At 44.2% G+C, this 27,362-nt stretch overlaps 1 long non-coding RNA gene across 4 annotated transcripts in view; it reads left to right on the forward strand.

The window, feature by feature from the left end:
• LOC130361881 (uncharacterized) overlaps positions 1 to 27,362 on the forward strand; it is a 64,779-nt gene that overhangs the window by 20,292 nt on the left and 17,125 nt on the right. The gene's annotated exons all lie outside the window — the stretch shown is intronic.

The raw sequence follows: 27,362 nt of genomic DNA on the forward strand, positions 1-27,362 counted from the left end.
AATTTCCACGGCACATTTGTGACAGTCACTGAGCTTGTACAAAAATAAGTTGATCCAACAGCACTATAGTGGGCTTGGCATCTCAGTAGATGATGGGATGCAAGTCTGTAGGCCAACAACCCCTTTTGTTGGCTCTAAGAGGACTGAAGAAGGACATCCAGAAGTGCAGAATAGTCATTGTTAATTGAGTCACCAAGAACATAGCTTGAGTCCAGCCTTTCTTGAATGTTTCTGGTTCATTGAAGGTTTGGGGTGGAGCTGAGTTAAGTTGTCTTCTTTGCAACAAGCAAATTATCCTCCCAGAAATGTTATCATGAATCACCCTAGGGGCATAAACTAAAACTACTGCTACTAGATACTGACTAATGTTGTATAAGATACATGTGTAAAACAACGTATAAAAATACAAATATGATTAACTTATATATAGTGTTGCTCGCGAATATTTGCAATGCAAATTTTATTAGCGAATATCGCATATTCGTGAATTCGCAAATATTCGCGAATATAGCACTATATATTCGTAATTACGAATATTCAGGTTTTTTTTCACAGTACACATCACAGTGATCACCCCTCTCTGCTTCCAGCTTGAGTAGTGTAAAGACGGCTCTAATACTACTGTGTGAGACTAGCGTGCGACTTTTCGCATATGCAAAATTTTTCATATGCTAATTTTCGCATATGCAAATTTTCGCTTAAGTTAATTTTTGTATATGCTAATTTTTGCATATGCAAATTTCCGCATACGCGAATCTTCGCATGTGCGAAAATAAAATGCGAATATTACGAATATGCAAATTTAGCGAATATATGATGAAAATTCATCCATATATTCGCGAAATATGGCCTATGCTGCTCAACACTACTTATATAGATACAGTCCATATACATCCCATGCGATGATAGATAGATAGTGCAAGATAAGAACAGCACTGCTTTAAAAGTGAACAGTGGAGCAAACAGGAAAGTCATTGATCATAAATAAATGTATACAAGCAGAATCAGTCTCTGTAAATACAGTCCAAGTGTGTTTATTCTATGACACAACAAAAAGATACAGTGCAACATTTTGACAGCCTTATGCAGTCTTTTTCAAGCAAACAAAGTGACTGTACACTAGAAAAAGACTGTGTGAGGCTGTTAAAATGTTGCACTGTATCTTTTAGTTATATGATAGAATAAACACACTTGCACTGTATTTACACAGATTGAGGGCTGCATGTTTTCTCTGCTTAGAAAGATAGATACAGTGAAACCCTTCCAAAAGATAACCTCTTTGTGAAGACCAACCCCTTTTTCAGACCAGATTTTGTATGATGGATATTAATTCCACCACACATTTTGTATAGAGGCCATTTTCTTTGACAATACTATTACCATGAAAGACCACCTTCCATGCAATTTTGGGAGCTATTCTCAAAGAGGTATTATGATTGATAGATAGATAGATAGATAGATAGATAGATAGATAGATAGACAGATAGTTTATATATGCTTTCAAGCATTTATGTTACACCGAGCGCTCCGGGTCCCTGCTCCTCCCCGGAGCGCTCGCGGCGTCCCTCTCTCTGCAGCGCCCCGGTCCGACCCGCTGACCGGGAGCGCTGCACTGACATTGCCGGCGGGGATGCGATTCGCATAGCGGGACGCGCCCGCTCGCGAATCACATCCCAAGTCACTCACCTGTCCCAGTCCCCGGCTGTCACGTCCTGGCGCGCGGCTCCGCTCCTTAGGGCGCGCGCGCGCCAGCTCTCTAAGATTTAAAGGGCCAGTGCACCAGTGATTGGTGCCTGGCCCAATCAGTCCAATTAGCTTCCACCTGCTCCCTGTCCATATTACCTCACTTCCCCTGCACTTCCTTGCCGGATTTTGTTGCCTTGTGCCAGTGAAAGCGTTTAGTGTTGTCCAAAGCCTGTGTTCCAGATCTTCTGCTATCCACATTGACTACGAACCTTGCCGCCTGCCCCGACCTTCTGCTACGTCTGACCTTGCCTCTGTCTAGTCCTTCTGTCCCACGCCTTCTCAGCAGTCAGCGAGGTTGAGCCGTTGCCGGTGGATATGACCTGGTTGCTACCGCCGCAGCAAGACCATCCCGCTTTGCGGCGGGCTCTGGTGAAAACCAGTAGCAACTTAGAACCGGTCCACCGACACGGTCCACGCCAATCCCTCGCTGACACAGAGGATCCGCATCCAGCTAGCCGAATCCTAACAGTAGATCCGGCCATGGATCCCGCTGAGGTGCTGCTGCCAAGTCTCGCTGACCTACTCACGGTGGTCGCCCAGCAATCGCAGCAAATTGCCCAACAAGGACAGCAGCTGTCGCAGTTGACCGCCACGTTACAGCAACTTCTGCCACTGCTACAGCAGCAACCATCTCCTCCGCCAGCTCCTGCACCTCCTCCGCAGCGAGTGGCCACTCCTAGCCTCCGCTTGTCCCTGCCGGACAAATTTGATGGGGACTCCCGACTCTGCCGTGGCTTCTTGACTCAATGTTCCCTGCATATGGAGATGTTGTCGGACCAATTTCCTACAGAACGGTCTAAGGTGGCGTTCGTAGTGAGTCTTCTATCTGGAAAGGCTTTGTCTTGGGCCACACCGCTCTGGGACCGCAATGATCCTGCCACAGCCACTGTCCAGTCCTTCTTCGCTGAAGTCCGTAGTGTCTTCGAGGAACCAGCCCGAGCTTCTTCTGCCGAGACTGCCCTGCTGAACCTGGTCCAGGGTAATTCTTCAGTTGGCGAGTACGCCATCCAATTTCGTACTCTCGCTTCTGAATTATCTTGGAATAACGAGGCTCTCTGCGCCACCTTTAAAAAAGGCCTATCTAGTAACATCAGGGATGTGCTGGCCGCACGAGAGATTCCTGCCAACCTGCAAGAACTTATCCATTTGGCCACCCGCATTGACATGCGTTTTTCTGAGCGACACCAGGAGCTCCACCAGGAAAAAGACCTTGATCTCTGGGCACCTCTCTCACAGTATCCTTTGCAATCTACCCCTGTGCCTCCCACCGAGGAGGCTATGCAAGTGGATCGGTCTCGCCTGACCCATGAAGAGAGGACTCGCCGTAGGGATAACAATTTATGTCTGTACTGCGCTAGTACCGAACACTTCTTGGTGGATTGCCCTATTCGTCCTCCACGTCTGGGAAACGCACGCACGCACCCAGCTCAGGTGGGTGTGGCGTCTTTTGGTACGAAGTCTGCTTCTCCACGTCTTACTGTGCCCGTGCGGATTTCTCCTTCTGCCAACTCTTCCTTCTCAGCCGCGGCCTTCTTGGACTCTGGTTCTTCTGGAAATTTTATTTTGGCCTCTTTGGTGAATAAGTTCTGCATCCCGGTGACCCGTCTCGTCAAGCCGCTCTACATTTCCTCGGTCAACGGAGTAAAATTGGACTGCACCGTGCGTTACCGCACAGAACCCCTGCTCATGAGTATTGGACGGCATCACGAAAAAATTGAACTTTTTGTTTTGCCCAACTGCACATCTGAAGTCCTTCTTGGTCTGCCATGGCTCCAACACCACTCTCCTACCCTTGATTGGACCACCAGGGAGATCAAGAGCTGGGGGGCTTCTTGCTATAAAAAATGCCTCACATCTGCTCCCAGTCCCGTCAGTCAAACCTCAGTGTCTCCTCCTTTACCTGGTCTCCCCAAGGCCTATCTGGACTATGCTGTGTCTCCTCCTCATAGCCCCCGTCCTGGTAACACTTTGCCCCATGCCCAGCTTCACCCTCTTACCCCCCTCCCCACTCCCACGCCTTCTGGTTTGCCCGCTGTTGATGAGGTTTCCTGGGACTTCTCCACCATCTGGAAAGAGACTCAAAAATCCCTCATACAGGCCTCATCCCGGATGAAGAAACATCCCGACAAAAAGAGGGGGAGACCTAAGGGGGGGGGGTACTGTTATGCTCGCGGCGTCTCTCTCTCTGCTGCGCCCCGGTCCGACCCGCTGACCGGGAGCGCTGCACTGACATTGCCGGACGTGCCCGCTCGCGAATCGCATCCCAAATCACTCACCTGTCCCAGTCCCCGGCTGTCACGTCCTGGCGCGCGCGGCTCCGCTCCTTAGGGCGCGCGCGCGCGCCAGCTCTCTAAGATTTGAAGGGCCAGTGCACCAGTGATTGGTGCCTGGCCCAATCATCCTAATTAGCTTCCACCTGCTCCCTGTCCATATTACCTCACTTCCCCTGCACTTCCTTGCCGGATCTTGTTGCCTTGTGCCAGTGAAAGCGTTTAGTGTTGTCCAAAGCCTGTGTTCCAGATCTTCTGCTATCCACATTGACTACGAACCTTGCCCCCTTCCCCCGACCTTCTGCTACGTCTGACCTTGCCTCTGTCTAGTCCTTCTGTCCCACGCCTTCTCTGCAGTCAGCGAGGTTGAGCTGTTGCCGGTGGATACGACCTGGTTGCTACCGCCGCAGCAAGACCATCCCGCTTTGCGGCGGGCTCTGGTGAAAACCAGTAGCAACTTAGAACCGGTCCACCGACACGGTCCACGCCAATCCCTCGCTGACACAGAGGATCCACATCCAGCTAGCCGAATCCTAACAATTTATAGGTTATTGTATATAGATCTTTAGGCAGAAATACAATACACTTTTACAATATTACACAAATACACTTTTTACAATTCACAGTATTATATCTTGCTGTAGAGATATACTCTCTGTCCAAAGTAAGATATACATGATGAAGAGCTTATATAATTACTCCTAAATCCTCTGTATGTCGGCTTCAGACTTTAAAAAGTAAATACCAGTCTTGATTTTAAAACTGGTCCTCCCACTTACCATAATGGAGTAGATTCTCTGTAGATAATGAATTTTCCAAAACCTGTTTTTCACATCTTGCCTGTTTCGAGCAGAAACTAAGACCAGGGTGTGAGAAGTCATGAAGAAACAATTACCTTAAAAATTAGATATGGGTGGTTATTTAGGGAAAAAGTTCTTTAGGTGGTAAATGATTGAACCATATCTGAGGTTTACATAACATTTCAGCCATTTGCATAGTCACCCACTCAGTAGGGAGGACACTTACATAATGACTTAGCTCTGAAATATTTTATGATTCCATATGCACTGAATTTGAGGGAAAAAACACCACAACATAAAAAAAAATGATGATAGAGCCAAAGCATACTGCGATTTATATGGACACAAAATGTCCAAAAAGGTAAAAAAGCCATAATGATATGACATTTCATATTTTCCCTTTTGACTCCAAGTTAATATCTGAAAACAGCATTTTGACCCAAAAAATGCCACTGACAACAGCATTTATTGGGCATTTTTACAGAAAAAAATGTGTCTGAATCTAGTGTTAGCATAAGAAATATAGTTCACCACTGACAGGTATTTTGTACTTTTAGGGTACGTTCACATGTGCATATTTTGTGCAGCTGATTTTGCTACCCATTAACTTCAATGGGTAGCAACATATGCAGCGAAAATATGCAGCAGATCCTATACATGTGAACATACCCTTAGTGTAATTATACAGGGTGGGCCATATATATGGATACACCTTAATAAAATGGGAATGGTTGGTGATATTAACTTCCTGTTTGTGGCACATTAGTATATGTGAGGGGGGAAACTTTTCAAGATGGGTGGTGACCATGGTGGCCATTTTTATGTTGGCCATTTTGAATCCAACTTTAGTTTTTTCAATAGGAAGAGGGTCATGTGACACATCAAACTTATTGGGAATTTAACAAGAAAAACAATGATGTGCTTGGTTTTAAAGGGGTACTCCGGTGCTTACACATGCCTGATCGCATGAGTCCCGCAGCTGGGGACGCCCGTGATCATGCACACGGCACCCCGTTTGTAATCAGTCCCCGGAGCGTGTTCGCTCCGAGTCTGATTACGGTCAACGTCAGTGTGATGTCACACCTCCACCCCCGTGTGACGTCATGCTCTGCCCCGTGTGACGTCATGCTCCACCCCTCAATGCAAGCCTACAGGAGGGGGCGTGATAGCTGTCACACCTCCTCCAGTAGGCTTGCATTGAGGGGCGGAGCGTGATGTCACACTGGGGCGGAGGCGTGACGTCACACGCCGCCGGCCTTGCGGTCGACCGTAATCAGACCGGGAGCAAACACACTTCGGGGACTGATTACAAATGGGGTGCCGCGTGCATGATCACGGGCGTCCCCAGCTGTGGGACTCCCGCAATCAGGCATCTTATCCCCTATCCTTTGGATACTCTGGAATGCTTTTAGTTATCATTCTGATTCCGAGATTGTTTTTTCGTGACATATTCTACTTTAACTTAGTGGTAAAATTTTATGGTAACTTGCATCCTTTCTTGGTGAAAAATCACCAAATTTGATGAAAAAAATGAAAATTTTGCATTTTTCTAACTTTGAAGCTCTCTGCTTGTAAGGAAAATGGATATTCAAAATATTTTTTTGGGGGGTTCACATATACAATATGTCTACTTTATGTTTGCATCATAAAATTTATGAGTTTTTACTTTTGGAAGACACCAGAGGGCTTCAAAGTTCAGCAGCAATTTTGAAATTTTTCACAAAATTTTCAAACTCGCTATTTTTCATGGACCAGTTCAGGTTTGAAGTGGATTTGAAGGGCCTTCATATTAGAAATTCCCCATAAAAGACCCCATTATAAAAACTACACCCCCCAAAGTATTCAAAATGACATTCAGTAAGTGTATTAACCCTTTAGGTGTTTCACAGGAATAGCAGCAAAGTGAAGGAGAAAATTCAAAATCTTCATTTTTTACACTCGCATGTTCTTGTAGACCCAATTTTTGAATTTTTGCAAGGGGTAAAAAGGAGAAAATTTTTACTTGAATTTGAAACCCAATTTCTCTCGAGTAAGCACATACCTCATATGTCTATGTTAATTGTTCGGCAGGCCCAGTAGAGGGCTCAGAAGGGAAGGAGCGTCAAATGGTTTTTGGGGGGCATGTCACCTTTAGGAAGCCCCTATGGTGCCAGGACAGCAAAAAAACACACATGGCATACCATTTTGGAAACTAGACCCCTCAGGGAACGTAACAAGGGGTAAAGTGAACCTTAATACCCCACAGGTGTTTCACGACTTTTGCATATGTAAAAAAAATCATTTATTTTTTACCTAAAATGCTTGGTTTCCCAAAAATTTTTAATTTTTCAAAAGTGTAATAGCAGAAAATACCCCCCAAAATTTGAAACCCTATTTCTCCCGATTCAGAAAACACCCCATATGGGGGTGAAAATTGCTCTGCTGGCGCACTACAGGTCTCAGAAGAGAAGGAGTCACATTTGGCTTTTTTAAAGCAAATTTTGCTCTGGGGGCGTGACGCATTTAGGAAGCCCCTATGGTGCCATAACAGCAAAAAAAAAAACACATGGCATACCATTTTGGAAACTAGACCCCTCGGGGAACGTAACAAGGGGTAATGTGAACCTTAATACCCTACAGGTGTTTCACGACTTTTGCATATGTAAAAAAAAAAATATTTTTTTTTACCTAATATGCTTGGTTTCACAAAATTTTTACATTTTTAAAAGGGGTAATAGCAGAAAATACCCCCCAAAATTTGAAGCCCAATTTCTCCCGATTCAGAAAACACCCCATATGGGGGTGAAAAGTGCTCTGCTGGCGCACTACAGGTCTCAGAAGAGAAGGAGTCACATTTGGCTTTTTGAAAGCAAATTTTGCTCTGGGGGCATGCCGCATTTAGGAAGCCCCTATGGTGCCACGACAGCAAAAAAAAAACACATGGCATACCATTTTGGAAACTAGACCCCTCGGGGAACGTAACAAGGGGTTAAGTGAACCTTTATACCCCACAGGTGTTTCATGACTTTTGTATATGTAAAAAATAATTTTTTTTTTTATCTAAAATGCTTGTTTTCCCAAAAATTTTACATTTTTAAAAAGGGTAATAGCAGAAAATACCCCACAAAATTTGAAGCCCAATTTCTCCCGAGTACGGCGATATCCCATATGTGGCCCTAAACTGTTGCCTTGAAATACAACAGGGCTCCAAAGTGAGAGCGCCATGCGCATTTGAGGCCTAAATTAGGGATTGCATAGGGGTGGACATAGGGGTATTCTACGCCAGTGATTCCCAAACAGGGTGCCTCCAGCTGTTGTAAAACTCCCAGCATGCCTGGACAGTCAGTGGCTATCTGGTAATACTGGGAGTAGTTGTTTTGCAACAGCTGGAGGCTCCGTTCTGGAAACAGTGGCGTACCAGACGTTTTTCATTTTTATTGGGGAGGGGAGGGGGGCTGTGTAGGGGTATGTGTATATGTAGTGTTTTTTACTTTTTATTTTATTTTGTGGTAGTGTTTTTAGGGTACAGTCACACGGGCGGGGGTTCACAGTAGTTTCTCGCTGGCAGCTTGAGCTGCAGCAGAAAATTTGCCGCACCTCAAACTTGCAGCCGAATACTTACTGTAATCCTCCACCCATGTGAGTGTACCCTGTACGTTCACATTGGGGGGGGGGGGGGAACATCCAGCTGTTGCAAAACTACAACTCCCAGCATGTACGGTCTATCAGTGCATGCTGGGAGTTGTAGTTTTGCAACCGCTGGAGGCTCCGTTTTGGAAACAGTGACGTACCAGACGTTTTTCATTTTTATTGGGGAGGGGGGCTGTGTAGGGATATGTGTATATGTAGTGTTTTTTACTTTTTATTTTATTTAGTGTTAGTGTAGTGTAGTGTTTTTAGGGTACAGTCGCACGGGCGGGGGGTTCACAGTAGTTTCTCGCTGGCAGTTTGAGCTGCGACAGAAAATTTGCCGCAGCTCAAACTTGCAGCCGGATAATTACTGTAATCCTCCGCCCATGTGAGTGTACCCTGTACGTTCACATTGGGGGGGGGGGGGGGGAAACATCCAGCTGTTGCAAAACTACAACTCCCAGCATGTGCGGTCTATCAGTGCATGCTGGGAGTTGTAGTTTTGCAACAGCTGGAGACACACAGGTTGTGAAACACCGAGTTTGGTAACAAACTCAGTGTTTTGCAACCAGTGTGCCTTCAGCTGTTGCAAAAGCTACAACCCCCAGCATGTACGGACAGCGGAAGGGCATGCTGGGTCTTGTAGTTATGCAACAGCCGGAGGCATACTACATTGGCTGGGGATGCTGGGGATTGTAGTTATGCAACAGCTGGAGACACACTGGTTTACTACTTAACTCAGTGTGCCTTCAGCTGTTGCAAAACTACAACTCTCAGCAGTCACCGACAGCCAACGGGCATGCTGGGAGTTGTAGTTATGCAACCACCAGATGCACCACTACAACTCCCAGCATGCACTTTAGCTGATTGTGCAAGCTGGGAGTTGTAGTTACACAACAGCTGAAGGTACACTTTTCCATAGAAAGAATGTGCCTCCAGCTGTTGCAAAACTACAAGTCCCAGCATGCCCATAAGGGCATGCTGGGAGTTGTGGTGGTCTGCCTCCTTCTGTTGCATAACTACAGCTCCCAGCATGCCCTTGTTGCATGCTGGGAGCTGTTGCTAAGCAACAGCAGGAGGCTGTCACTCACCTCCAACTGCTGCTCCACGATGCCTCCGCACAGGTCAGTCCCTCGCCGCCGCCGTCGCTCCTGGGGCCCCGATCCCAACAGGGACACCGGGGATCGGGGTCCCCAGCACCGGGGGTCGTCTTCCCGCACCCGCTCACGTCCTCCGGAAGAGGGGCGGAGCGGGTTGCGGGAGTGACACCCGCAGCAGGCGCCCTGATTGGTCGGCCAATCAGACTCTGGCTGTTCGGGGCCATCTCTGACGGCCCCGATCATCCAGTAATTCCGGGTCATCGGGTCACTGGAGACCCGATTGACCCGGAATCCGCCGCAGATCGCTGGACTGAATTGACCAGCGATCTGCGGCAATCGCCGACATGAGGGGACATAATGACCCCCCTGGGCGATATGCCGGGTTGCCTGCTGAACGATTTCAGCAGGCATCCGGCTCCGGCTCCCCTCCGGCTAGCGGCGGGGGCCGGAAATGCTCAGGGCGTATCCATACGCCCTCGGTCCTTAAGGACTTGGAAACGGGGGCGTATGGATACGCCCTATGTCCTTAAGGGGTTAAGGTGCATTAATAAACAGATAAAATTGTGCTATTACGTTGCCAATAATCACAAGTTAACTTATGACAACTAATAATTGTGATTAAACATTTAAAGCAATTGCCAGTTGTAAGATATCTGAGCACTGTAATACACAACTATTTGAACATAGCATAAGCGTTTTTATTGTTGTTATTGTGCGTTACTAGTAGTTGTGGGTTGCACTTTCCAGATGTGGACACTTTATGGCTATAATTATTTAGTATTACACGTCCCCATAAGAGAATACATAAAGAGCCCTCCTTACAAAAATGAAGCTGTTTGCCTAAGAATAGTGTCCAGGGTAAGGAGCGTACAGTTTACCAATGCCTAAGGCAATGTAATGATCATTATGTTTTTGAAGAAGATTTGTCATAGCAACAAATTAGATTACCTAGTGTAGCTGATTGAAAAGCTACCATGTGTTACTACAAGGGTAAAGGGTGGGGGTCAATGATAGGAATGGTAATTTCAATCTGTGTATCTCTCTTGGCCAATCTTACAAAATTCTGTCAGCCATAACATTTATACCTATATGTATTTATTTTTATCTACATAGCTGTTTTTTGTGGGATGAGTTGAAAATATTTTTTGACAGTATTTTGGGGTTCTTATAAGTGGAAATATGCTAAATTATGGAAATTCTATTATTTAAAAACTATAATTTAAACATTTTGAGCTTAATTTACAAACTAACAAAAATGCTTTTCTCAGCACTAAAAAAAAAAAGGTATGCCTTGGCTTATGTACACCTCTTTTATTCCACTGACAGGTTCCCTTGTAAATGTAATGTTGACATATAATTTTTTTTTATAATATACTTTCCATATTTTTCATATTCCCAATAACCATAACTGACAAAAATTACAATATTGTGTATGTGCATTATCATTTTTATTTGGTGGTGAGTTAAGGAATAGCTAGTAGATAAGTTATTTACTCTAAGGATGGGCTCACCCAGTATTTTTAGCCAAAACCAGGAGTGGAACTGACAAGATAAAGAAAGACAATAAAGGAAAACATTACCACTTTATACCCATTCCTGGTTTAAAGTACTGACCAAATAATATGTTAACCCAGCCTTAAAATATTTTTATTCAATAATAACTACATTATTTACAAAAAAAAGATTTGTATGTTTTCTGTTGTATCATTAGTTAATTATTTATGTAAGATAATGTTAAGGCCCAGTGGGAGGCGGGGAACCCTTCCTGAGACAAACAGTATGTAATGATGCAGGAAGGGTTAAATGCCTTATTAACAAAATATATATGTTAAATATTACTTTTTTACAATGTTACATAATCACATGTGTAACAGACAAGATGTATAAAACTGTGTTGCGTCTTTGTATTTTGCCTCTGTGAAGTATATATGTTTCTTAATAAATTAGCCTCAGGCTGCCATGTACGCCTCATACTGACAATATACACCATCTGGCATAGATTTCAGTTACAATTTACACTCACTTTCAGGTGTAAATGTTTGTAAAAAAAAAAAAATGGTGTGGGAGGCTCCGTCTGCTTTCAGGACCCACCCCATTTACACTAAGCTCCACCCTTTTGGCAAACATGATATACAGTAACTAGTCACAAAACTGGGCTTGCTCCAATTTGTTTTACTTTTTTTTTTTACGACGTAAGGCTATAAAAAAATTCCCCCCATGGCCCTAACCCCTTTGAAACCTGCCTTTTTTGGCTCTATTTTCTCAGGAAATTTTTCTTGTCAGAAGAGCTGTAACATAAGAGGCATTTTTTTCCCCTGCGGGACAATATGTACTTTTTAATGGCACCATTTTAGTGTTTGTAGAACTTATTTGATTACCTCTCTTTGTGATGTCCCAGTACAGGATGTCATCCTGTGGGCTAAAGCTTGCCTCAGGCATCCCTTGTGTCTCTGTTCTGGGCCCACTGTTTCATGGTGTATTGTGTTATACTGAAGTCTGATCCTGTGTTAAGTTATAATGAATTATGTTACTGTCTTTTTAAGGGAATGCTGCAGAGTGACCCAGGTGACCCTGATGCCCGAATGGGAGCCCCTCAACATTGCCCTTTATATAGTGTAGGGGGGAGGAGCTGGTCAGTTGAGTTAGTGAGGAGTTAGAGTCCAGTCCAGCTCATGTTTAGTTGTGAGCTGAGTTGCAGGGTGGAGAAGTGTGAGAGGAAGTCAAAGAAGGCCTAAGGGTGCGTTCACACGTGTGCATTTTTGCTGCAGATCTGCTGCAGATTTGCTTCTGCAGATTTTGCTGCCCATTGAAGTCAATGCAAGTCAAGATCTGCAGCAGATATGCACATGTGAACACACCCTAAGGAAAAGAAAACTTTCAAACCTGCAGCCACGCAAATCTCAGGATTTAGGTCGCTCAGGTGAAGGTCAAGGTCAAGCCTGACGGTAAGCACAACACTCTAGGGGAAAAAATAGCCTCTAGTCAGTCAGCATTCAATCTCGAATTCAGCGTGGGCTGTCTTTAATCCCAAGTTTGCAGTTTCAACAACTACAAGTCCCAGCAAGGCGACAGGTTTTCCAGGCTCACTATGCACTTCACTCTGCATAAATCTGTACTGTGAAGGCTGTAACAACATCTGTGCCTCAGTAAAGATAGCTTTCTGTAACCATGCATCATTCTCATTATTGTCCCAGCACTTAGCCCAGGAGGGCTATCTCAACCGTGTAGGTTAACGCTGCCCTGGCATCAAGAATTTTGCATCCCAACCACATTCCACCATGGTACCAAATCATTATAGAGGGATTCTTTTTTGTATGCCATTCACCATTTGTATAGTTTATTTAACTTTAGCACAATAGTAACACTTTTTCTAAAAAAAAAAAAAAAAAAAATACATTGTGCCACAATATTCCAAGACCCTCAGCTTTCTTATTTTTCTCTTGATGGAGTTGTTTTTTGTAAAACTGTTTTTTTTTGGGGGGGGGGGGGAGTGGTAGATTTTTTTCTTGTATTAAAGTGTTTATTGTGTGGGATAAATAATGACACGACTTTATAGTTCGATGGAGACAATTTACACAGCCATGTCTTTTGGCTGCAGACAGGTTGACAGAGCCCCAGAGTTTTCTAACCTGCTGCAGTCATGATTTTACAGAGGCAGGTAAGGATTGAATCCAAGTGGATTGGAGGTTACTCTGGTCTTTAGAAAAGGAGCAGGGGGATCACTGCCGATGCAAGTATTTTGGTCTACACAGGCAAAGCTGTATTTTGGTGCCCTCTTCCTGACCCAACTCCAATCAGCATACAGTGTATACAGATTTATGGGCCACCATATACACCTAACCCCCATAAGGTAGGTAACAGTATCTTTTGACACCTAAAAGCATAGTACAGAGGTACACATGGTCCCTGTGGCTCCATTGTACTTAGCTGCAGTGGGTATAGAGCACATGCCAAATGTGGTGTGTACAGTGGCTTTAGACTTACTTTTAACCTCTTAAGGATTGGGTCTATAACTTTTTCATTTGGTATACCTGGCTATGTAAGGGCTGATTTTTTTGCGCTGTGGTCTGTAGTTTTTATCGGTACTATTGTAGTATTAATTGGACTTTTTGATCTCTTTTTCCTTTATTTTTTCTAGGATATGATGTGATAAAAATAACACAATTCTGGGGTTTGGTATTTTTTGCATTTACACATTTTTGCATTTACGACTTTTAACCTATGGGATAAATAATGTTATATTTTTTTAGTTTGGACAATTACCCACGCCAGGATACCAAATATGTATGTTTTTATTTATTATTTATTAATATGTTTACATATTTTTCTATGGAAAATGGGAAAAAGGGGGTGATTTAAACTTTTATTATGGAAGGGGTTAAAGCGGTACTTGGGGATACAAAAATATATCCCCTATCCAAAGGATAGGGAATAGGTGTCAGATTGCGGGGGGTCTGACCGATGGGGCCCCAAGCGATCTTCCGTGCTCAGCACTGGCTCTCCTTCTGAATAGGGCGTGTTCGACCACTGCAGGAAGCGGTGGTTGACATGCCCCCTCAATGCAAGCCAGCAGCAGGTAAATTAACCCTTACCTCCTCACCAGGGGTGGACTGACAACTCATGGGGCCTTCAAGCAATAGACAAACATGGGGCCCCCACAAATGTCTGTGCTAGGCAGTGATTGCGGCATCTAAAAGAGAAAAACCTCATGCTGACTAGCCTAGTGGGTTGATCGGGACCACCGCAATGAAATCCCAGGGTCCCGATCAGCTGAGAGGAAAAGCAGGAGGGCCCTTACCTGCCTCCATCTTTCTGCCAATAACACTGACCAATGCTGTTCTATGGCACAGCATTGTTCAGTGTTTGTAATCCAAAGATTACAAAAATAGTAAATAAAATGTTAATAAATGTGAAAAAGCCCCCCTTATAAAAGATTGAATATCAGCTCTTTTACCATTTTTTAAATAAAATTATGGGAAAAAAAATGAAAAAACATGAACATATGTGGTATCACCGTGTGCAGAAATGTCCAAATAAAACATAATGTTTATTAAAATGCACAGTCAATGGCGTAAACGTAAAAAGATCCCCCAAAATAAGGCCATAATTGCAGATTTTTGGTCACTTAATATGCCATAAAAACTTAATAAAAAATTATCAAAAAGTCCCATGAACAAAATAGTGCCGATAAAAACAAATCATGGCACAAAAGATGAGCCCTTATGCATCCCTGTATCTGGAAAGAAAGCTAAAAACTTTATAGGGGTCAAAAGAAGATAATTTAAAACATAGTCATTTTTGTACAAATAGGTATTTTTAAAAGTAGTAAAGTAAAAGAAAATCTAAATAAATTGTGCATTGTTGTAATTGTATGGACCTACAAAATAAAGATAATGGGTTATTTATACTGTGTATTGGGGGAGATTTATCAAAACCCGTCCATAGGAAAAGTTGCTTCTTTCATTTTTGAAAAGGCCTCTGAAAAATAAAAGAAGCGAACTGATTGGTTGCTATGGGCAACTGAGCAACTTTTCCTCTGGACAGGCTTTGATAAATCTCCTCCATTGTGTAGAAATTGAAGTCTTTAGTCAGGCTATATCAGTGGATCGCTGTTCATACTGTGTACTGCTATGCCACAGGCAAAGCATTATACAGTGAATGCAATCTAATAATTGCATATAAAAGCCCCCTATGGGGACATAAAACGTGTAAAACAAAAAATGTAGAAATGTTTGTAAAATTATATAAAACACCTTTCCCTAATAAAAAAAAATTATTTTTACCTCTTGTGAAAATGAAAAGTATGGGGCAACACCAGCATGTTAGTGTAAAAATTTTTATTTTTCTACAATAACATGCTAGAGTAGACCCCAACTTTACCTTTTCTTAAGGGGTGAAAGGAGAAAAAGGCCCTGAAAATGTGTTAGGCAATTTCTCCTGAGTACGAAAATACCCCATATGTGGCCCTAAACTGTTGTCTTGAAATAAGACAGGGCTCCGAAGTGAGAGAGCAACATGCGCATTTAAGGCCTAAATTAGGGATTATTGCCTCCTATACCAAAATTATTCTATGGCAGTGTTTCCCAAACAGGGTGCCTCCAGCTGTTGCAAAACTCCCAGCATGCCTGGACAGTGAATGGCTGTCCGGCAATACTGGGAGTTGTTTTTATGCAACAGCTGGTGGCTGCGTTTTTGGAAACAGTGCCGTACCAGACGTTTTTCATTTTTATTGGGGGTGGGGGAGGGTGGTGGTGTGTAAATATGTAGGGGTATATGTATATGTAGTGTTTTACCCTTTATTTTGTGTAGGTGTAGTTTAGTGTTTTCAGGGTACATTCACACGGGCGGGGGTTTACAGCGAGTTTCCCGCAGGGAGTTTGACCTGCAGCAGAAAATTTGCTGCATCTCAAACTTGCAGCGAGAAACTCACAACTCACCCTGTACATTCACACGGGGGAGGAGGGGCAAACCACCTGAGAGTTTGTTACTTAACTCAGTGTTTTGCAACCAGTGTGCTTTCAGCTGTTGCAAAAGCTACAACCCCTAGCATGCACGGACAGCCGGAGGGCATGCTGGGATTTGTAGTTAGTAGTTATGCAACAGCTAGAGGCATACTACTAACACTCCCAGCATGCCCTTTGGCTGCCCATGCATGCTGGGGGTTTTAGTTATGCAACAGCTGGTGGCACAGTGGTTGCAAAACACTGAGAGTTTGTTAATTAACTCAGTGTTTCGCAATCAGTATGCCTCCAGCTGTTGCAAAACTACAACTTCCAACATGTACAGTCTATCAGTGCATGCTGGGAGTTGTAGTTTTCAACAGCTGAAGGCACACCGGTTGCAAAACACTGGGTTAGGTAACAAACTCTGTGTTTCGCAACCAGTGTACCTTCAGCTGGGACTTGTAGTTAGGCAACAGCTGGAGACACACTACTGCAACTCCCAACATGCCCTTTGGTAGTTTGTGCATGTTGGGGGTTGTAGTTATGCAATTGCTGGAGGCACACTTTTTCATAGAAAAAATGTGCCTCCAGCTGTTGCATAACAACTCCCAGCATGCCATTTTGTGCATGCTGGGAATTGTTGCTAAGCAACAGCAGGAGGCACGGCCTTACCTCCTGCTGCCGCACACATCCTGCCTTTCATCCTGCCACCGCCTCTGTTTCCACTCCGGGGGCTCCGATCCCGCCGCCGATGCCAGGGATAAGGAGCCCCCAATACAGGTACACACTCCCGCCACCCGCTCTCGCCCTCTGGAGTAGGGGCGGAGAGGGTGCTGTTAGGGATACCCCCACAGCAGGCGACGAATCAGGACGATCGTAAGGTGGCACCAGTGCCACCTCACTCCTGCTGCTAAAGGGTGATAGGTGCCGTGTCGGACGGCACCTATCACCCTTTTATACCGGGTATCCGGGGACCCGATTGACCCGGAATCACTGCAATTCACCAATCTGAAATGACAGATAACATGGGAGGGCTCAGGACCCCCCCAGGGGTTTGTACAGGGTGCCTGCTAATTGATTTCTGCAGGCATCCTGGTCCAGTCCCCCCCTGGCGAGGACTGGAATTCCCACGGGCATACAGGTATGCCCTGGGTCCTTAAGTCCCAGGACGTCAGGGCGTACCTGTACGCCCTGGGTCCTTAAGGGGTTGAAGGGCCTGTATGTTGAAAAATAAGAGATATGGATTCTAAAAGGGTAGGAGGGAAAAATGAAAACGCAAAAATGAAAATTGGCTTTGTCCTTAAAGCGTACCCGTCAGATCCAACAAAAATTTTTTTTTCTTTATATATGACTCAGTACCTAATCCTGACCATGTACATCTAATTTTTATGTGTCTAGCGCCTTTATTTATTTTTTTATTACACTTTTAATTTAGTCTGAACTAGTCTGAACTAGTCTGAATTCCTCTCAAAGGAAGGAGGCGTGGCCTCACTGTGCAGGTCTCCGCCCCCCTCCCTGTATGCTGTCTGCTCACATCTCCACTAGCATTAGAAAAACTACAACTCCCAGCTTGTCCTCACTGACAGTAGCAGGACACAAGCTGACAGTGGGAGGATTTTTCCTCTAGCTGTGAACCCTGCGCTCTCAGCTGTCATTCAAGGAAGTGTGTCCATGACATAGGTGATGATGCATGGACACAGCAGGACTAGTATGTATCCAAGCAGGCAGGGGGGCAGTTGTTTGACTGTTTTTTTCAGTATGAAATACTGAACATTTTCTAATGAAAGCAATTGCAAAACCTATTGGTTTTACATGCTTTACAACATATCAAAAGTTTTTGTATCTGACAGTGCCCATTTAAGGCCAAAATTAGCTATGTCCTTATAGGGTTAAACTCTAAAGCTCCTTCAAATATTTTAGTTTTTTTCCGGGCCCCTGACTGCAGGCCAGGCCTTAAAACTTAAAAAAGAAATTCAGGCAGTGGCAACCCCCTCTCAGGTGCGGGCCCTCGAGCAGTGCCAGACCTGTCAGTCCCCCTGCTCCCCAGTCTGTTCTGTTTACAACCACCTTGCATTCACATGTCTGAATCCCCTGCCAGTGAGTGGCTGGGGATTTGGATTTTTCAACCCAACCCCGCCACCCACCCAACTCAGCAGCGTCAGCACCCTAAGACACCTTAGGCACCTTAGCTGCCTTTGCTAAAGTCAGCCAAGACAGCAATAACTGAGTTCCTGCTGTGACTGGTCCTACAGGTGTCAACTGTTTGCCTTACATTGACTGTTTCTGAGAGCACTCAGATCCCCAAAATAAAATATTCTGATCCACAAAAATGAGATCTTGAAAATTGTAAGGATTTGAAAGTCAAATATTATAAAATGCTATATATTTTTTATATATAGCATATATTTTACCTTAACTTCTGTTCTTTCTTTCTTTTTCAGTCCAGCAGCATTCCTTCTAGCTCTGGTTTCTCACGTCATTTTCATAACATTTAACTTTACTTCCTGGTGTGTGCTGTAATTTTAGATGGCAGTGCTAAATAAACTTTGCTGACTATTGTGTGGGCTCCATTTTTTTTTCTATTATCAGATAGGTTTCTCAGAATTTAGGATATGAATCATATACATGTACGTGTATATGGTTAACATAAAATCATCCAGGAGACTTCTACTGTATAATAACACAGTTGCTCAAAGCAAGCATCTCACCAAACACTAAACAACTGCTCAGGCATACATTTGATATACACACTGATGGGTTCTTCCTTCCCTCCAAATTGCGTGCACAGTGGGGGGTCATATTAAAAACTTTTCACATCAAAAATTTCCCGTAATGCGCCAATATTTTGGGGCAAAAAAGTTTCCATCAGATCTTCAAAGTGTTTTACATGAAAATGATTCAAGGTTTACACTAGTCACAACAGTTTTGCATAAGTGGGCGTGGTTATGTAAATTTGATGTTTCAGATTATATTTTTAAAGGTTTTGGGTTTATTTTACTTTTTTGCTTTTTCTTTTTGAGAAAAAGGTGTTATTTAATCAATGATACAGTTATCATTTGTATAGGAACTGGTAATCATGGAATATTATGTAAGATGGTTCCCCCAGATTTTTTCTGTGATGTACAATTTGATGCAAAACTCGCTAAATTGCCAATTTTTCCGCTCAACTCTGCAATTTTGGAGTAAAAAATAAATAACTATTGCAGCAACAACAAAAAAAATGTGGCGCCAAACACTGCAATTTTGGCGGCGAAAAAAACTAAAGTGGCACAAAAATGAACTCGCATATTTTCCAAGCAGCATAATAGACCTTTGAAAATATGAGAAAAAAAATGTCATTAATATCGGTGTAACAAATATTACAGTCATTTTTGAATATCTCCCCCAGTGTGTTTTTTATCTTGCTCATTGACTACCAGGCGGGAGTGGTTAGCAGATGCACTGGTTGGTGAACTGAATTTATTACTTGCGCAAAAATTATATTTGCACAAATGCCCTCCAGGAATGTGTGCAAGCTTTTCACCCTATTTTATTTATTTTTTTAACAATTCAGGGGCTTCCTGTCATTTGTTCAAATTTATGAAGTGACAAAGTAAGTTTTGCGCATCAACTGGGAAAACCACACACTTGCGCATCGGATTTCGCATTATGCAAAAATCTATGCTATGGGCCAAATAGACAGTTTGGGAAAGATTTATCAAACCCTGTGTAGAGGAAGAGTATTGCAGTTGTCCATAGCGACCAATCAGATTTCTTCTTTTATTTTTAAAAAGGCCTGTGAAAAAATGAAAGAAGCAATCTTCCTCTACACAGGTTTTGATAAATCTCCCCCTTTGTGTCTATTCTGGGCCTATATGTACAAGTAAAGGAGATATATATAAAAAAGAAGAGATGCGCTCCTAGTGGAGAATCATAAGGTGGGTTGACATGTGGGCGTGTCTTTTGCACCTTACCGTGTAGCGTTGTGCTGAGGGCACAACACCTTGATGAGCTTGTAGACTCGCTGTGGTTTGTAGTCGAAAATACGGGCGGCAGCCTGGGCGTCTTCACCGTGACCTACAGGCCGTGGTGTAGCTTTAGTATGAGGAGAACCGAAAAGATAGGACTTGCTTAGCCCTTGGCGCCTATTCCCCAAGTATCGATTCCAGCCGGTAGTAGTCCATAAAACAACTGGCCTTTATTGGTAAAAAAGAAGGGTGCAACACATTGGTTTCGAACCCGGGCCGGGTTCTTCATCAGGCAGTGGTTGTTATAAGAGCACATTCCCGCTCGTTTAAATATACACCTGTGGACCGGCATAGAACTGCTGCCGGGTCACCGGGTCATTGCAATTAACACATTTTGGCAAAAAGTTTTTTTACACATAAGGAAATTAACAAACATGAAACACTTGAAATATGTAAAGCAGAATTATAGATATGGTATAACACCTCTATATTGGTTAAATTAGCACTTATACCCTCGTCACTCCTAGGAGGCGCTGAGGTCTCCCTTAGAAGGTGCCCACTGCTGTTGGGCTGCAGTCAGGCTGCGAATATTAGCAAGATGAGGAACTCTCCGCAGGTTGGTGCGCCAGGTTTGTGATATTCCTATTAGGTATTGGAACTTTGTAACTTCTAGGAGGCGCTGAGGTCCTAGAAGTTACAAGGTTCCAATACCTAATATGAATATCACAAACCTGGCGCACCAACCTGCGGAGAGTTACTCATCTTGTTAATGTTCGCAGCCTGACCGCAGCCCAACAGCTGACTTCTTTACAGATAAAATAATGTCTATAAATATTTTGTAGAAAATCCTTTCCCTGTATTACAGAAATTAAATGACAATACTGTACATTAATAAGAGCAGACTGTCTCATAGACTTAAATGCTTTTTCTCCAACATTTATGGTATGTCCACGGGATATGCCATATATATCTGACATATGTGGGTCGCACCTCTGAGCTCCAAAGCCATCTCGAGACCAAGGGCCCCTCAACCTCATTCATTCCTTCTTGCAGTGGTTGTAGGTGGCCAGGATGCCAAAAATTACTGAGCAGGCTGGTTTTACAGTTTATCTAACTTTTAAAGACGTTAAGGGGAGTTGTGTAAGCTACACTGTTTACGTGACCTGGTTCATATGGACGATGTAGCCAGAGAAGTGGCTCGCTTAGTTATTGAACTGAAGACTATGTGTGATAGCCTGGGGGTGTAGGGTATATGGGGGTGTAGCTGTGCGGTTGCTAAGGGTGCTTGCTTAACCCTTTCTATTCATGACGCCAGAGTAGGGGCTATTTTCTGTATGCTTGTCCTACCGCCACCCTTTCCAAGAGCGATAGGGGAATAGTAAATAATTGTCCACAACCGGAGATTTGCATAAACTTGTTGGAACTTTTACTGAAGATTTTATGCAGTAAAGAACAGGAACAGTCCATATAACAAAGTCTATTAGAGCTTGACAAGTGGTTGGGACCTCGTGAGTATATTGAGCTTAGGGAGGTAATTGTTGAGGTGATCCACTGGATTTAGTTGTTTAGATTCGGTCCAGTAATCACGCTAGCTTTAGCAGGGATTGAGATTTTAACTCACGGTTTAGTTGAGGTCGGCAGGTTTCTGGCCTAGCTTGTCTTTGAAAGTTGCGCAGATCCATCCTGCTAGTCCGGCATCCATGAGAGCAGCAACCCAAGAGAGCGATCATTGGCTACAGCTCCCTTATTTGGGCAGGGGCTGGACTAAAGCTCACTGGTCCATAACAACTGTCAATCTTCTGTACATAGAGTTATGAGTAATCATGTGACCCAAGGACCTCCAAAGGTCCTCCAACACACCATTGAGGAATTAACATAGTCACATGACCGAAGGTCCTGCGACGCTACCAAGGTAAGCACTAATATACATTATGTTAAATATATACATTTAGACATTACAAAAGAGGCGAATAGGGGCTGTCCCACCTGGGGGACCCTACCTGAACATAGTAACTCTGACTTTGGGGACCACCATACAAGGTACGGTGTGCAATATGGTTTCCGGGACACCACAAACCACCTTACTAAAGATAAGTCGGCCTCGACGTCTGTCCCCTAAGTCAGAGGTACGTAGTGAAGGTTGATTTATAACAGTCCTGGGCATAACTTTTCAAATGTCCATTAGTCAGGCTGTATAACACTATAAGGTTATTTAACTTTTTAAGGTACAAACATAGGCACGGGTAAACTCATGAACAGGATTACTTGGTTCATGAATTTAGTAACAGGATGACATTATTATACATGAGATACATCCTAACATTTTCACTCAACATTTCTGAATCTCACTAGACATTTGTCAGGATTCGGCAGGCTGGAGGTGGATCCTCTGTGTCAGAGAGGGATTGGCGTGGACCGTGCCGGTGGACCGGTTCTAAGTTGCTACTGGTATTCACCAGAGCCCGCCGCAAAGCGGGATGGTCTTGCAGCGGCGGTAGCAGCCAGGTCGTTTCCACCGGCAATGGCTCAACCTCTCTGACTGCTGAGATAGGCGCGGTACAAGGGATTAGGCAAGAGCAAGGTCGGACGTAGCAGAAGGTCAGGGCAGGCAGCAAGGATCGTAGTCAGGGGCAACGGCAAGAGGTCTGGAACACTGGCTTGGGACACACATGGAACGCTTTCACTGGCACAATGGCAACAAGATCCGGCAAGGAAGGGAAGGGGAAGTGAGGTTATATAGGGAAGTGCACAGGTGAACACACTAATTAGAACCAGGCGCCAATCAGTGGCGCACCGGCCCTTTAAATCGCAGAGAGCCAGCGCGCGCACGCCCTAGGGAGCCGGGACAGAACAGACGGGGAAAGAGTCTGGTAAGCGGGCCAGGATGCGAATCGCGAGCGGGCGCGTCCCGCATCGCGAATCGCATCCCGGCTAGGGACATTATCGCAGCGCACCCGGTCAGCGGGTCTGACCGGGGCGCTGCGAACAGGAGAACGCTGCGAGCGCTCCGGGGAGGAGCGGGGACCCGGAGCGCTCGGCGTAACAACATTTTTGCCACACTAGTTACCTGTTTAGTACACTGAGGGTTTTACTGGCTTGCCTGAGGCTATCTACCAATAAACTAGCTACTCGGGTCCATTGGCTACACGCTCTTATCCCTAGAACACAACAGATAAACCTTACCTAGGTTACCTTTTGGATTACGTGTATTATTTTAGCTCGCCAGAGCATCTACTGGCCAGGCAGGGCATCTCGCACACGTAAGAGAAAGAAGAGAACAGTTAGTGTACATAACAGTGGCAGGAATTGGAAAATGACATATGCTTTTACTTAAGTGTGAGATATTTTTGTTGTTTGGTGTACTAAGTTTAAGTGAGGTAAGTACATTTGAGTGATTAGTTTGAGGTACTATGTGTACAGTACTACTTGAGAGGTCAGTCTTGGTACCTTAAGGGTGTTTTCCCTGTGTAGACCTTTGAGACCGACGCAACACCACTTCTTGACTTTCAGCAACCTCATCAAAAGACAATTCTCTAGAAACTTCAGTACCCGAGGGACCAGCTTGAGGGCTGGAAACAGGAGTCATATCTTCTGCAGGACTGGTGTGACCCATGAGACTTGGTGAGGAGAGTACTGGAGTACTTGGAGTTGTCACTGGAGTGCAACTGATGCTGGGCGAGGAGACCAAGGAAGGTTGGACTGCAGCTGGACATGGTACGCCATAGAACCTTGCTGGCTGATGAGGGGAGAACAGCGGAACGTCCATTGTAGGATGGATTCCCTCTCCTGGAACATACTCTCTCATTGGCCTTGCTTCTTGGGGAGCAGGAGGAGGCGGCTCTGGCAGGTCATCCTTCAAACATAATTTTATCCTGTTTTGATGGACCACCTGTGGTTGAGACCCCTCCTTCTGTACTTCATAAACGTGTTGGGATATGGCATTGCCGTAAAAGTGTAAGGTTCCGTCTCCCATAGGGAATTCAGCTTATGTGACCGAGGAAATTTTCTGAGGAGCCACACTCTGTCTCCAAGTTGCAGTGGCTGAGCAATGGCATGCCGATTGTAAACCTTTTGCTGCCTGTACTGAGCCTCGCCCATTTTCTTTTCCACAATGTCTTTAGCTGCTCTGGTCTGAGATCGAGTAGACCAGAGCAGAAGATGACTGATAATACTGATCAGTGTTATGTCCTATGCATAGCACTGAGCAGTATTAGCAATTGAATGATTGCTATAAATAGTCCCCTGTGGGGACTATTAAAGTGTAAAAATAAAAGTAAAAAAAATAAAAGATTTAAGTAAAAACATTTTGAAAAATCCCCTCTCCCAATAAAAATGTAAATTGTCAGTTTTCCTGCAGTTTACCCCCAAAAAGTGTAAAAAAAAAAATTTCATAAACCTATTTGGTATTGCCACGTGCATAAATATCTGAACTATTAAAATATAGTGTTAATTATCCCGTACAGTGAACGTCGTGGAAAACAAAGCAAATTACCAAAAATGTTGCTTTTTTATAACATTTTATTCCAAATAAAATTGATAAAAAATGTATTAAAAGTTTTATATATGCAAATGTGGTTTAAAAAAAACTACAGATCACGGTGCAAAAAATGAGCCCTCTTATCGCCGCTTATACGGAAAAATGAAAAAGTTATAGGTCAGCAAAATAGAGGGATTTTAAACACACTAATTTGGTTAAAAAGTTTGCGATTTTTTTAAGTGGTATAATAATAGAAAAGTATGTAATCATAGGTATCATTTTAATTGTATTGACCCACAGAATGAAGAAAACAGATCTATTTTACCATGAAAATGTACAGCATGAAAACAAAACCTTCCAAAATTAGCAAAATTCTGGTTTTCCCCACACAAATATTTTTTTTTTGTTGCGTCATACATTTTATGGTAAAATGAGTGATGTCATTACAAAGGGCAACTGGTCGCGCAAAAAACAGGCCATCATACTAGTCTGTGGATAAAAATATAAAAGAGTTATGATTTTTAGAAGGCAAGGAGGAAAAAACAAAAATAAAATTGTCCTTAAGGCCCAAACGGGCTAAGTCCTTAACCCCTTAAAGACAATAGACGTACTCCTACACCCCCGTTTCCGAGTCCTTAAGGACCGAGGACGTAGGAGTACGTCCTGTCCATTCCCGGCCCCCCGCCGCTAGCCAGAGGGGAGCCGGTGCCCGATGACTGCTGAAATTGTTCAGTAGGCATCGCGGCATATCGCCCAGGGGGGTCATTATGCTCCCCCCATGTTGGCGATGGCCGCAGATCTGCGGCGATCTGCGGCGATTCCGGGTCAATCGGGTTTCCAGTGACCCGGAATTACTGGCTGATTGGGGCCATCAGAGACGGCCCCGAACAGCCATAGCCAGCAGGGGTGAGGTGGCACTGGTGCCACCTCACAATCGCCCTGATTCGTCGGCCGGTTTACCAATCAGGGCACCTGCTGCGGGTGTCACTCCCGCAACCCGCTCCACCCCTCTTCCGGAGGATGTGAGCAGGTGTGGGAAGAAGACCCCAGGAGCTGGGGATCCGATCCCCGGCATCAATGTTGGGATCGGGGCCCCAGGAGCATCTGCGGCGGCGAGGGACTGACCTGTGTCCCGGAGCAGCAGCAGGAGGTGAGTGACAGCCTCCTGCTATTGCTTAGCAACAACTCCCAGCATGCAAAAAGGGCCTGCTGGGAGCTGTAGTTATGCAACAGCAGGAGGCAGACCACCACAACTCCCAGCATTCCCTTATGAGCATGCTGGGACTTATAGTTTTAAACAGCTGAAGTCACATTTTTTCTATGTTACCAAACTCGGTGTTTCACAACCAGTGTGCCTCCAGCTGTTGCAAAACTACAACTCCCAGCATTCACTGATAGACCGTACATGCTGGGAGTTGTAGTTTTGCAACAGCTGGATGTTTCTCCCCCCCCCCCCCCCCAATGTGAATGTACAGGGTATACTCACATGGGCAGAGGTTTACAGTAAGTATCCGGCTGCAAGTTTGATCTGCGGCAAATTTTCTGTTGCAGCTCAAACTGCCAGCGAGAAACTACTGTGAACCCCCGCCCGTGCGACTGTACCCTAAAAACACTACACTACACTAACAAAAAATAAAATAAAAAGTAAAAAACACTACATATACACATACCCCTACACAGCCCCCCTCCCCTCCCCAATAAAAATAAAAAACGTCTGGTACGCCACTGTTTCCAAAACGGAGCCTCCAGCTGTTGCAAAACTACAACTCCCAGCATGCACTGATAGACCGTACATGCTGGGAGTTGTAGTTTTGAACAGCTGGATGTTTCTCCCCCCCAATGTGAATGTACAGGGTACATACACTCACATGGGTGGAGGTTTACAGTAAGTATCAGGCTGCAAGTTTGAGCTGCGGCAAATTTTCTGCCGCAGCTCAAACTGCCAGCGAGAAACTACTGTGAACCCCCGCCCGTGCGACTGTACCCTAAAAACACTACACTACACTAACAAAAAATAAAATAAAAAGTAAAAAACACTACATATACACATACCCCTACACAGCCCTCCTCTCCTCCCCAATAAAAATGAAAAACGTCTGGTACGCCACTGTTTCCAAAACGGAGCCTCCAGCTGTTGCAAAACAACTACTCCCAGTATTGCCAGATAGCCACTGACTGTTTAGGCATGCTGGGAGTTTTACAACAGCTGGAGGCACCCTGTTTGGGAATCACTGGCGTAGAATACCCCTATGTCCACCCCTATGCAAGTCCCTAACTTAGGCCTCAAATGCGCATGGTGCTCTCACTTTGGAGCCGTGTCGTATTTCAAGGCAACAGTTTAGGGCCACATATGGGGTATAGCCGTACTCGGGAGAAATTGTGTTACAAATTTTGGGGGGGTATTTTCTGCTATTACCCTTTTTAAAAATTTAAAATTTTTGGGAAAACAAGCATTTTAGGTAAAAAAAAACATTTTTTTTTTTACATATACAAAAGTTGTGAAACACCTGTGGGGTATAAAGGTTCACATTACCCCTTGTTACGTTCCCCGAGGGGTCTAGTTTCCAAAATGGTATGCCATGTGTTTATTTTTTTTTTTTTTTGCGGTTCTGGCACCATAGGGGCTTCCTAAATGCGGCATGCCCCCAGAGCAAAATTTGCTTTAAAGAAGCCAAATGTGACTCCTTCTCTTCTGAGACCTGTAGTGCGCCAGCAGAGCACTTTTCACCCCCATATGGGGTGTTTTCTGAATCGGGAGAAATTGGGCTTCAAATTCTGGGGGGTATTTTCTGCTATTACCCTTTTTAAAAATGTAAACATTTTGGGAAACCAAGCATTTTAGGTAAATTATTATTTTTTTTTTACATATGCAAAAGTAATGAAACACCTGTAGGGTATTAAGGTTCACATTACCCCTTATTACGTTCCCTGAGGGGTCTAGTTTCCTAAATGATAAGCCATGTGTGTTAC

The sequence above is a fragment of the Hyla sarda genome, chromosome 3 (genome assembly GCF_029499605.1).
Source record: "Hyla sarda isolate aHylSar1 chromosome 3, aHylSar1.hap1, whole genome shotgun sequence".
Taxonomy (NCBI): Eukaryota; Metazoa; Chordata; class Amphibia; order Anura; family Hylidae; genus Hyla; species Hyla sarda.